The following is a 14,130-nucleotide window of genomic DNA, read 5'->3' as shown; positions in this document are numbered from 1 at the left end:
GTGTCAAATCAAACCAGGCCTCTATTGATACCAGCTGGAGTGGAACTGAGTCCCACTCACAAGCAGGAAAGAGTCAATTCAAACCAGGCCTCTATTAATACCAGCTGGAGTGGAACTGAGTACCACTCACACACCAGGAAAGAGCCAATTAAATCTAGATCTCTATTTATACCAGCTGGAGTGGTACTGAGTCTCACTGAAACACCAGGATAGAGCCAATTCAATGCAGGCCTCTATTAATAACAGCTGGAGTTGTACTGATCCCCACTCACACCCCAGGAATGAGGCAATTCAATCCAGACCGCTTTTAATACCAGCTGGAGTGGTGCAGAGTCCCACTCACTCACCAGGAAAGAGCCAATTCAAACCAGACCTCTATTAATACCAGCTGGAGTGGTACTGAGTCCCAATCACACACCAGCAAAGAGGCAATTCAATCCAGACCTCGATAAATACCAGCTGGAGTGGGACTGAGCCCCACTCACTAACCAGGAAAGAGGCAATTCAATCCAGGACTCTATTCATACCAGCTGGAGTGGAACTGAGTCCCACTCACACACAGCAGGAAAGAGTCAATTCAATCCAGGACTCTATTCACATCAGGTGGAGTGGAACTGAGTGCCACTCACACACAGCAGAAAAGAGTCAATTCAATCCAGATCTCTATTAATACAAGCTGGAGTGGACCTGAGTCCCACTCATACACCAGGAAAGAGCCAATTAAATCCAGACATCTATGAATACCAACTGGAGTGGTACTGAGTCCCACTCACACACCAGGAAAGAGCCAATTAAATCCAGACCTCTATGAATACCAGCTGGAGTGGTACTGAGTCCCACTCACACACCAGGGAAGAGCCAATTCAATCCAGACCTCTATGAATACCAGCTGGAGCGGTACTGAGCCCCACTCACCCACCAGGAAAGAGCCAATTCAATCCAGAACTCTTAGTACCAGCTGGAGTGGGACGGAGCCCCACTCAATCAACAGGAAGGGGCCAATTCAATCCAGACCTCTATTAACACCAGCTGGAGTGGTACTGAGTCCCACTCACTCACCAGGAAAGAGTCAATTCAATCCAGACCTCTTATTAACACCAGCTGGAGAGGGACTGAGTCCCACTCATACACCAGGAAAGAGTCAATTCAAACCAGACCTCTATTAATACCAGCTGGAGTGGTACTGAGCCCCACTCACTCACCAGGAAGGAGCCAATTCAATCCAGACCTCTATTAATACCAGCTGGAGTGGTACTGAGCCCCACTCACTCACCAGGAAAGAGGCAATTAAATCCAGGCCTCTATTAATACCAGCTGGAGTGGAACTGAGTCTCACTCACACACCAGGAAAGAGTCATTTCAATCCAGACCTCTGTTAATACCAGCTGGATTGGTACTGAGTCCAACTCAAACACCAGGAAAGAGCCAAATCAATCCAGGCCTCTATTAATACCAGCTGGAGTGGTACTGAGTCTCACTCACAAACCAGGAAAGAGGCAATTCAATCCAGGCCTCAATAAAAACCAGCTGGAGTGGCACTGAGCCCCACTCACACACCAGGAAAGAGGCAATTCAATCCAGGTCTCTATGAATACCAGTTGGAGTGGTACTGAGTCCCACTCAAACACCAGGAAAGAGCCAATTTAATCCAGACCTCTATCAATATCAGCTGGAGCGGTACTGAGCCCCACTCACTCACCAGGTAAGAGCCAATTCAATCCAGACCTCTATTAATCCCAGCTGGAGTGGTACTGAGTCCCACTCACACACCAGGAAAGAGGCAATTCAATCCACACCTCGATAAATACCAGCTGCAGTGTTACCGAGTCCCACTCACACACCAGGAAAGAGGCAATTAAATCCAGGCCTCTATTAATACCAGCTGGAGTGGAACTGAGTCTCACTCACACACCAGGAAAGAGTCATTTCAATCCAGACCTCTATTAATACCAGCTGGAGTGGTACTGAGCCCCACTCACACACCAGGAAAGAGTCAATTCAAACCAGGCCTCTATTAATACCAGCTGGAGTGGAACTGAGCCCCACTCACACACCAGGAAAGTGTCAAATCAAACCAGGCCTCTATTGATACCAGCTGGAGTGGAACTGAGTCCCACTCACAAGCAGGAAAGAGTCAATTCAAACCAGGCCTCTATTAATACCAGCTGGAGTGGAACTGAGTCCCACTCACACACCAGGAAAGAGCCAATTAAATCCAGATCTCTATTTATACCAGCTGGAGTGGTACTGAGTCTCACTGAAACACCAGGCAAGAGCCAATTCAATCCAGATCTCTATTAATACCAGCTGGAGAGGTACTGAGCCCCACTCACAAACCAGGAATGAGGCAATTCAATCCAGACCGCTTTTAATACCAGCTGGAGTGGTGCAGAGTCCCACTCACTCACCAGGAAAGAGCCAATTCAATCCAGATCTCTATGAATACCAGCTGGAGTGGTGCTGAGTCCCAGTTAAACACCAGGAAAGAGCGAAATCAATCCTGATCTCTATTAATACCAGCTGCAGTGGTACTGAGTCCCACTCACACACAAGGAAAGAGCCAATTAAATCCAGACCTCTATGAATACCAGCTGGAGTGGTACTGAGTCCCAATCACACACCAGGGAAGAGCCAATTCAATCCAGACCTCTATGAATACCAGCTGGAGCGGTACTGAGCCCCACTCACCCACCAGGAAAGAGCCAATTCAATCCAGAACTCTTAATACCAGCTGGTGTGGGACTGAGCCCCACTCAATCAACAGGAAGGGGCCAATTCAATCCAGACCTCTATTAACACCAGCTGGAGTGGTACTGAGTCCCACTCACTCACCAGGAAAGAGTCAATTCAAACCAGACCTCTATTAATACCAACTGGAGTGGTACTGAGCCCCACTCACTCACCAGGAAGGAGCCAATTCAATCCAGACCTCTATTAATACCAGCTGGAGTGGTACTGAGCCCCACTCACTCACCAGGAAAGAGGCAATTAAATCCAGGCCTCTATTAATACCAGCTGGAGTGGAACTGAGTCTCACTCACACACCAGGAAAGAGTCATTTCAATCCAGACCTCTATTAATACCAGCTGGATTGGTACTGAGTCCAACTCAAACACCAGGAAAGAGCCAAATCAATCCAGGCCTCTATTAATACCAGCTGGAGTGGTACTGAGTCTCACTCACAAACCAGGAAAGAGGCAATTCAATCCTGGCCTCAATAAAAACCAGCTGGAGTGGCACTGAGCCCCACTCACACACCAGGAAAGAGGCAATTCAATCCAGGTCTCTATGAATACCAGCTGGAGTAGTACTGAGTCCCACTCAAACACCAGGAAAGAGCCAATTTAATCCAGACCTCTATCAATATCAGCTGGAGCGGTACTGAGCCCCACTCACTCACCAGGTAAGAGCCAATTCAATCCAGACCTCTATTAATCCCAGCTGGAGTGGTACTGAGTCCCACTCACACACCAGGAAAGAGGCAATTAAATCCAGGCCTCTATTAATACCAGCTGGAGTGGAACTGAGTCTCACTCACACACCAGGAAAGAGTCATTTCAATCCAGACCTCTATTAATACCAGCTGGAGTGGTACTGAGCCCCACTCACACACCAGGAAAGAGTCAATTCAAACCAGGCCTCTGTTAATACCAGCTGGAGTGGAACTGAGCCCCACTCACACACCAGGAAAGTGTCAAATCAAACCAGGCCTCTATTGATACCAGCTGGAGTGGTACTGAGTCCCACTCACAAGCAGGAAAGAGTCAATTCAAACCAGGCCTCTATTAATACCAGCTGGAGTGGAACTGAGTCCCACTCACACACCAGGAAAGAGCCAATTAAATCCAGATCTCTATTTATACCAGCTGGAGTGGTGCTGAGTCTCACTGAAACACCAGGATAGAGCCAATTCAATGCAGGCCTCTATTAATACCAGCTGGAGTTGTACTGATCCCCACTCACACACCAGGCAAGAGCCAATTCAATCCAGATCTCTATTAATACCAGCTGGAGAGGTACTGAGCCCCACTCACAAACCAGGAATGAGGCAATTCAATCCAGACCGCTTTTAATACCAGCTGGAGTGGTGCAGAGTCCCACTCACTCACCAGGAAAGAGCCAATTCAATCCAGATCTCTATGAATACCAGCTGGAGTGGTACTGAGTCCCACTCAAACACCAGGAAAGAGCGAAATCAATCCTGATCTCTATTAATACCAGCTGCAGTGGTACTGAGTCCCACTCACTCACCAGGAAAGAGCCAATTCAATCCAGACCTCTATGAATACCAGCTGGAGTGGCACTGAGCCCCACTCAAACATCAGGAAAGAGCCAAATCAATCCAGAACTCTATTAATACCAGCTGGAGTGGTACTGAGCCCCACTCAAACATCAGGAAAGAGCCAAACCAATCCAGACCTCTGTTAATACCAGCTGGAGTGGAACTGAGCACCACTCACACACCAGGAAAGAGTCAATTCAAACCAGGCCTCTATTGATACCAGCTGGAGTGGTACTGAGCCCCACTCAAACACCAGGAAAGAGCCAAACCAATCCAGACCTCTGTTAATACCAGCTGGAGTGGAACTGAGCACCACTCACACACCAGGAAAGAGTCAATTCAATCCAGACCTCTATTAACACCAGCTGGAGTGGTACTGAGTCCCACTCACTCACCAGTAAAGAGTCAATTCAATCCAGACCTCTTATTAACACAAGCTGGAGAGGGACTGAGTCCCACGCATACACCAGGAAAGAGTCAATTCAAACCAGACCTCTATTAATACCAGCTGGAGTGGTACTGAGTCCCAATCACACACCAGCAAAGAGGCAATTCAATCCAGACCTCGATAAATACCAGCTGGAGTGGGACTGAGCCCCACTCACTAACCAGGAAAGAGGCAATTCAATCCAGGACTCTATTCATACCAGCTGGAGTGGAACTGAGTCCCACTCACACACAGCAGGAAAGAGTCAATTCAATCCAGACCTCTATTAATACCAGCTGGAGTGGACCTGAGTCCCACTCATACACCAGGAAAGAGCCAATTAAATCCAGACCTCTATGAATACCAACTGGAGTGGTACTGAGTCCCACTCACACACCAGGAAAGAGCCAATTAAATCCAGACCTCTATGAATACCAGCTGGAGTGGTACTGAGTCCCACTCACACACCAGGGAAGAGCCAATTCAATCCAGACCTCTATGAATACCAGCTGGAGCGGTACTGAGCCCCACTCACCCACCAGGAAAGAGCCAATTCAATCCAGAACTCTTAATACCAGCTGGAGTGGGACTGAGTCCCACTCATACACCAGGAAAGAGTCAATTCAAACCAGACCTCTATTAATACCAGCTGGAGTGGTACTGAGCCCCACTCACTCACCAGGAAGGAGCCAATTCAATCCAAACCTCTATTAATACCAGCTGGAGTGGTACTGAGCCCCACTCACTCACCAGGAAAGAGTCAATTAAATCCAGGCCTCTATTAATACCAGCTGGAGTGGAACTGAGTCTCACTCACACACCAGGAAAGAGTCAATTCAAACCAGGCCTCTATTAATACCAGCTGGAGTGGAACTGAGTCCCACTCACACACCAGGAAAGAGCCAATTAAATCCAGATCTCTATTTATACCAGCTGGAGTAGCACTGAGTCTCACTGAAACACCAGGATAGAGCCAATTCAATGCAGGCCTCTATTAATACCAGCTGGAGTTGTACTGATCCCCACTCACACACCAGGCAAGAGCCAATTCAATCCAGATCTCTATTAATACCAGCTGGAGAGGTACTGAGCCCCACTCACAAACCAGGAATGAGGCAATTCAATCCAGACCGCTTTTAATACCAGCTGGAGTGGTGCAGAGTCCCACTCACTCACCAGGAAAGAGCCAATTCAATCCAGATCTCTATGAATACCAGCTGGAGTGCTACTGAGTCCCACTCAAACACCAGGAAAGAGCGAAATCAATCCTGATCTCTATTAATACCAGCTGCAGTGGTACTGAGTCCCACTCACTCACCAGGAAAGAGCCGATTCAATCCAGACCTCTATGAATACCAGCTGGAGTGGCACTGAGCCCCACTCAAACACCAGGAAAGAGCCAAATCAATCCAGAACTCTATTAATACCAGCTGGAGTGGTACTGAGCCCCACTCAAACACCAGGAAAGAGCCAAACCAATTCAGACCTCTGTTAATACCAGCTGGAGTGGTACTGAGTCCCACTCAAACACCAGCTAAGAGGCAATTCAATCCAGGTCTCTATGAATACCAGCTGGAGTGGAACTGAGCCCCACTCACACACCAGGAAAGAGTCAATTCAATCCAGGCCTCTTTTAATACCATATGGAGTGGTACTGAGTCCCACTCACACACCTGGAAAGAGGCAATTAAATCCAGGCCTCTATTAATACCAGCTGGAGTGGAACTGAGTCTCACTCACACACCAGGAAAGCGTCATTTCAATCCAGACCTCTATTAATAACAGCTGGAGTGGTACTGAGTCTCACTCACAAACCAGGAAAGAGGCAATTCAATCCAGGCCTCAATAAAAACCAGCTGGAGTGGCACTGAGCCCCACGCACACACCAGGAAAGAGCCAATTTAATCCAGACCTCTATCAATACCAGCTGGAGCGGTACTGAGTTCCACTCACTCACCAGGTAAGAGCCAATTCAATCCAGACCTCTATTAATCCCATCTGGAGTGGTACTGAGTCCCACTCACACACCAGGAAAGAGGCAATTAAATCCAGGCCTCTATTAATACCAGCTGGAGTGGAACTGAGTCTCACTCACACACCTGGAAAGAGTCATTTCAATCCAGACCTCTATTAATACCAGCTGGAGTGGTACTGAGCCCCACTCACACACCAGGAAAGAGTCAATTCAAACCAGGCCTCTGTTAATACCAGCTGGAGTGGAACTGAGCCCCACTCACACACCAGGAAAGAGTCAAATCAAACCAGGCCTCTATTGATACCAGCTGGAGTGGAACTGAGTCCCACTCACACACCAGGAAATAGTCAATTCAAACCAGGCCTCTATTAATACCAGCTGGAGTGGAACTGAGTCCCACGCACACACCAGGAAAGAGCCTATTCAATCCAGACCTCTATGAATACCAGCTGGAGTGGTACTGAGTCCCACTCAAACACCAGGAAAGAGCGAAATCAATCCAGATCTCTATTAATACCAGCTGGAGTGGCACTGAGTCCCACTCAAACACCAGGAAAGAGCCAATTCAATCCAGATCTCTATTAATACCAGCTGGAGAGGTACTGAGCCAAACTCACAAACCAGGAATGAGGCAATTCAATCCAGACCGCTTTTAATACCATTTGGAGTGGTGCAGAGTCCCACTCACTCACCAGGAAAGAGCCAATTCAATCCAGATCTCTATGAATACCAGCTGGAGTGGTACTGAGTCCCACTCAAACACCAGGAAAGAGCGAAATCAATCCTGATCTCTATTAATACCAGCTGCAGTGGTACTGAGTCCCACTCACTCACCAGGAAAGAGCCAATTCAATCCAGACCTCTATGAATACCAGCTGGAGTGGCACTGAGCCCCACTCAAACACCAGGAAAGTGCCAAATCAATCCAGACCTCTGTTAATACCAGCTGGAGTGGTACTGAGCCCCACTCAAACACTGGGAAAGAGCCAAACCAATCCAGACCTCTGTTAATACCAGCTGGAGTGGTACTGAGTCCCACTCAAACACCAGCTAAGAGGCAATTCACTCCAGGTCTCTATGAATACCAGCTGGAGTGGAACTGAGCCCCACTCACACACCAGGAAAGAGGCAATTAAATCCAGGCCTCTATTAATACCAGCTGGAGTGGAACTGAGTCTCACTCACACACCAGGAAAGAGTCATTTCAATCCAGACCTCTATTAATAACAGCTGGAGTGGTACTGAGCCCCACTCACACACCAGGAAAGAGTCAATTCAAACCAGGCCTCTATTAATACCAGCTGGAGTGGAACTGAGCCCCACTCACACACCAGGAAAGAGTCAAATCAAACCAGGCCTCTATTGATACCAGCTGGAGTGGAACTGAGTCCCACTCACACACCAGGAAAGAGTCAATTCAAACCAGGCCTCTATTAATACCAGCTGGAGTGGAACTGAGTCCCACTCACACACCAGGAAAGAGCCAATTAAATCCAGATCTCTATTTCTGCCAGTTGGAGTGGTACTGAGTCTCACTGAATCACCAGGATAGAGCCAATTCAATGCACGCCAATATTAATACCAGCTGGAGTTGTACTGATCCCCACTCACACACCAGGCAAGAGCCAATTCAATCCAGATCTCTATTAATACCAGCTGGAGAGGTACTGAGCCCCACTCACAAACCAGGAATGAGGCAATTCAATCCAGACCGCTATTAATACCAGCTGGTGTGGTGCAGAGTCCCACTCACTCACCAGGAAAGAGCCAATTCAATCCAGATCTCTATGAATACCAGCTGGAGTGGTACTGAGTCCCACTCAAACACCAGGAAAGAGCGAAATCAATCCTGATCTCTATTAATACCAGCTGGAGTGGTACCGAGTCCCACTCACTCACCAGGAAAGAGCCAATTCAATCCAGACCTCTATGAATACCAGCTGGAGTGGTACTGAGCCCCACTCAAACACCAGGAAAGAGCCAAATCAATCCAGACCTCTATTAATACCAGCTGGAGTGGTACTGAGCCCCACTCAAACACCAGGAAAGAGCCAAACCAATCCAGACCTCTGTTAATACCAGCTGGAGTGGTACTGAGTCCCACTCAAACACCAGCTAAGAGGTAATTCAATCCAGGTCTCTATGAATACCAGCTGGAGTGGCACTGAGTCCCACTCACACACCAGGAAAGAGTCAATTCAAACCAGGCCTCTATTAATACCAGCTGGAGTGGAACTGAGTCCCACTCACACACCAGGAAAGAGTCAATTCAAACCAGGCCTCTATTAATACCAGCTGGAGTGGTACTGAGTCTCACTCACACACCAGGAAAGAGTCAATTCAATCCAGTCCTCTATTAATACCAGCTGGTGTGGTACTGAGTCCCACTCACACACCAGGAAAGAGGCAATTCAATCCACACCTCGATAAACACCAGCTGGAGTGGGACTGAGTCCCACTCACACACCAGGAAAGAGGCAATTTAATCCAGACCTTTATGAATACCAGCTGGAGTGGTACTGAGTCCCACTCACACACCAGGAAAGAGGCAATTAAATCCAGGCCTCTATTAATACCAGCTGGAGTGGAACTGAGCCCCACTCACTCACCAGGAAAGAGCCAATTCAATCCCGTCCACTATTAATACCAGCTGGAGTGGAACTGAGTCTCACTCACACACCAGGAAAGAGTCATTTCAATCAGACCTCTATTAATACCAGCTGGAGTGGTACTGAGCCCCACTCACACACCAGGAAAGAGTCAATTCAAACCAGGCCTCTATTAATACCAGCTGGAGTGGAACTGAGCCCCACTCACACACCAGGAAAGAGTCAATTCAAACCAGGCCTCTATTGATACCAGCTGGAGTGGTACTGAGCCCCACTCAAACACCAGGAAAGAGTCAATTCAATCCAGTCCTCTATTAATACCAGCTGGTGTGGTACTGAGTCCCACTCACACACCAGGAAAGAGGCAATTCAATCCACACCTCGATAAACACCAGCTGGAGTGGGACTGAGTCCCACTCACACACCAGGAAAGAGGCAATTTAATCCAGACCTTTATGAATACCAGCTGGAGTGGTACTGAGTCCCACTCACACACCAGGAAAGAGGCAATTAAATCCAGGCCTCTATTAATACCAGCTGGAGTGGAACTGAGCCCCACTCACTCACCAGGAAAGAGCCAATTCAATCCAGTCCACTATTAATACCAGCTGGAGTGGAACTGAGTCTCACTCACACAACAGGAAAGAGTCATTTCAATCAGACCTCTATTAATACCAGCTGGAGTGGTACTGAGCCCAACTCACACACCAGGAAAGAGTCAATTCAAACCAGGCCTCTATTAATACCAGCTGGAGTGGAACTGAGCCCCACTCACACACCAGGAAAGAGTCAAATTAAACCAGGCCTCTATTGATACCAGCTGGAGTGGAACTGAGTCCCACTCACACACCAGGATAGAGCCAATTCAATGCAGGCCTCTATTAATACCAGCTGGAGTGGTGCAGAGTCCCACTCACTCACCAGGAAAGAGCCAATTCAATCCAGATCTCTATGAATACCAGCTGGAGTGGTACTGAGTCCCACTCAAACACCAGTAAAGAGCGAAATCAATCCTGATCTCTATTAATACCAGCTGAAGTGGTACTGAGTCCCACTCACTCACCAGGAAAGAGCCAATTCAATCCAGACCTCTATGAATACCAGCTGGAGTGGTGCTGAGCCCCACTCAAACACCAGGAAAGAGCCAAATCAATCCAGACCTCTATTAATACCAGCTGGAGTGGTACTGAGCCCCACTCAAACACCAGGAAAGAGCCAAACCAATCCAGACCTCTGTTAATACCAGCTAGATGGTACTGAGTCCCACTCAAACACCAGCTAAGAGGCAATTCAATCCAGGTCTCTATGAATACCAGCTGGAGTGGAGCTGAGCCCCACTCACACACCAGGAAAGAGTCAATTCAATCCAGGCCTATTTTAATACCAGATGGAGTGGTACTGAGTCCCACTCACACACCAGGAAAGAGGCAATTAAATCCAGGCCTCTATTAATAACAGTTGGAGTGGTACTGAGCCCCACTCACACACCAGCAAAGAGTCAATTCAAACCAGGCCACTATTAATACCAGCTGGAGTGGAACTGAGTCCCACTCACACACCAGGAAAGAGGCAATTAAATCCAGGCCTCTATTAATACCAGCTGGAGAGGAACTGAGCCCCACTCGCTCACCAGGAAAGAGCCAATTCAATCCAGTCCACTATTAATACCAGCTGGAGTGGAACTGAGTCTCACTCACACACCAGGAAAGAGTCAATTCAAACCAGGCCTCTATTAATACCAGCTGGAGTGGAACTGAGCCCCACTCACACACCAGGAAAGAGTCAAATTAAACCAGGCCTCTATTGATACCAGCTGGAGTGGAACTGAGTCCCACTCACACACCAGGAAAGAGTCAATTCAAACCAGGCCTCTATTAATACCAGCTGGAGTGGAACTGAGTCCCACTCACACACCAGGAAAGAGCCAATTAAATCCAGATCTCTATTTATACCAGCTGGAGTGGTACTGAGTCTCACTGAAACACCAGGATAGAGCCAATTCAATGCAGGCCTCTATTAATACCAGCTGGAGTTGTACTGATCCCCACTCACACACCAGGCAAGAGCCAATTCAATCCAGATCTCTATTAATACAAGCTGGAGAGGTACTGAGCCCCACTCACAAACCAGGAATGAGGCAATTCAATCCAGACCGCTATTAATACCAGCTGGAGTGGTGCAGAGTCCCACTCACTCACCAGGAAAGAGCCAATTCAATCCAGATCTCTATGAATACCAGCTGGAGTGGTACTGAGTCCCACTCAAACACCAGGAAAGAGCGAAATCAATCCTGATCTCTATTAATACCAGCTGGAGTGGTACTGAGTCCCACTCACTCACCAGGAAAGAGCCAATTCAATCCAGACCTCTATGAATACCAGCTGGAGTGGTACTGAGCCCCACTCAAACACCAGGAAAGAGCCAAATCAATCCAGACCTCTATTAATACCAGCTGGAGTGGTACTGAGCCCCACTCAAACACCAGGAAAGAGCCAAACCAATCCAGACCTCTGTTAATACCAGCTAGATGGTACTGAGTCCCACTCAAACACCAGCTAAGAAGCAATTCAATCCAGGTCTCTATGAATACCAGCTGGAGTGGAGCTGAGCCCCACTCACACACCAGGAAAGAGTCAATTCAATCCAGGCCTATTTTAATACCAGATGGAGTGGTACTGAGTCCCACTCACACACCAGGAAAGAGGCAATTAAATCCAGGCCTCTATTAATACCAGCTGGAGTGGTACTGAGCCCGCTCACTCAGCAGGAAGCAGCCAATTCAATCCAGACCTCTATTAATACCAGCTGGAGTGGTACTGAGTCCCACTCACATACCAGCAAAGAGTCAATTCAATCCAGGCCTCTATTAGTACCAGCTGGAGTGTAACTGAGCACCTCTCATTCAACAGGAAAGAGTCAATTCAATCCAGTCCTCTATTAATACCAGCTGGTGTGGTACTGAGTCCCACTCACACACCAGGAAAGAGGCAATTCAATCCACACCTCGATAAACACCAGCTGGAGTGGGACTGAGTCCCACTCACACACCAGGAAAGAGGCAATTCAATCCAGACCTTTATAAATACCAGCTGGAGTGGTACTGAGTCCCACTCACACACCAGGAAAGAGGCAATTAAATCCAGGCCTCTATTAATACCAGCTGGAGTGGAACTGAGCCCCACTCACTCACCAGGAAAGAGCCAATTCAATCCGGTCCACTATTAATACCAGCTGGAGTGGTACTGAGCCCCATTCACTCAACAGGAAGGAGCCAATTCAATCCAGACCTCTATTAATACCAGCTGGAGTGGTACTGATCCCCACTCACTCACCAGGATGGAGCCAATTCAATCCAGACCTCTATAAATACCAGCTGGAGTGGTACTGAGCCCCACTCACTAACCAGGAAACAGCCAAATCAATACAGGCCTCTATTAATACCAGCTGGAGTGGAACTGAGCACCACTCACTCACCAGGAAAGAGTCAATTCAAACCAGGACTCTATTAATACCAGCTGGAGTGGAACTGAGTCCCACTCACACACCAGGAAAGAGCCAATTCAATCCAGACCTCTATGAATACCAGCTGGAGTGGTACTGAGTCCCACTCAAACACCAGGAAAGAGCGAAATCAATCCAGATCTCTATTAATACCAGCTGGAGTGGCACTGAGTCCCACTCAAACACCAGGAAAGAGCCAAATCAATCCAGACCTCTATTAATACCAGCTGGAGTGGTACTGAGTCCCACTCACACACCGGCGAAGAGGCAATTCAATCCAGGTCTCTATTAATTCCAGCTGGAGAGGTACTGATTCCCACTCACACACCAGCTAAGAGGCAATTCAATCCAGGTCTCTATTAATACCAGATGGAGTGGTACTGAGACCCACTCACTCACCAGGAAAGAACCAATTCAATCCAGACCTCTATGAATACCAGCTGGAGTGGCACTGAGTCCAACTCAAACACCAGGAAAGAGCCAATTAAATCCAGATCTCTATTTATACCAGCTGGAGTGGTACTGAGTCTCACTGAAGCACCAGGATAGAGGCAATTCAATGCAGGCCTCTATTAATACCAGCTGGAGTTGTACAGATCCCCACTCACACACCAGGCAAGAGCCAATTCAATCCAGATCTCTATTAATACCAGCTGGAGAGGTACTGAGCCCCACTCACAAACCAGGAATGAGGCAATTCAATCCAGACCGCTATTAATACCAGCTGGAGTGGTGCAGAGTCCCACTCACTCACCAGGAAAGAGCCAATTCAATCCAGATCTCTATGAATACCAGCTGGAGTGGTACTGAGTCCCACTCACTCACCAGGAAAGAGCCAATTCAATCCAGACCTCTATGAATACCAGCTGGAGTGGTACTGAGCCCCACTCACTCACCAGGATGGAGCCAATTCAATCCAGGCCTCTATTATTACCAGCTGGAGTGGAACTGAGTCTCACTCACACACCAGGAAAGAGTCATTTCAATCCAGGCCTCTATTAATACCAGCTGGAGTGGTACTGAGCCCCACTCACACACCAGGAAAGAGGCAATTCAATCCACACCTCGATAAACACCAGCTGGAGTGGGACTGAGTCCCACTCACACACCAGGAAAGAGGCAATTTGATCCAGACCTTTATAAATACCAGCTGGAGTGGTACTGAGTCCCACTCACAAACCAGGAAAGAGGCAATTAAATCCAGGCCTCTATTAATACCAGCTGGAGTGGAACTGAGCCCCACTCACTAACCAGGAAAGAGCCAATTCAATCCAGTCCACTATTAATACCAGCTGGAGTGGAACTGAGTCTCACTCACACACCAGGAAAGAGTCAT

This window comes from Heterodontus francisci, unplaced genomic scaffold, assembly GCF_036365525.1.
Source record: "Heterodontus francisci isolate sHetFra1 unplaced genomic scaffold, sHetFra1.hap1 HAP1_SCAFFOLD_75, whole genome shotgun sequence".
In the NCBI taxonomy this organism is placed as follows: domain Eukaryota; kingdom Metazoa; phylum Chordata; class Chondrichthyes; order Heterodontiformes; family Heterodontidae; genus Heterodontus; species Heterodontus francisci.
This window is presented reverse-complemented; position numbering follows the sequence as displayed.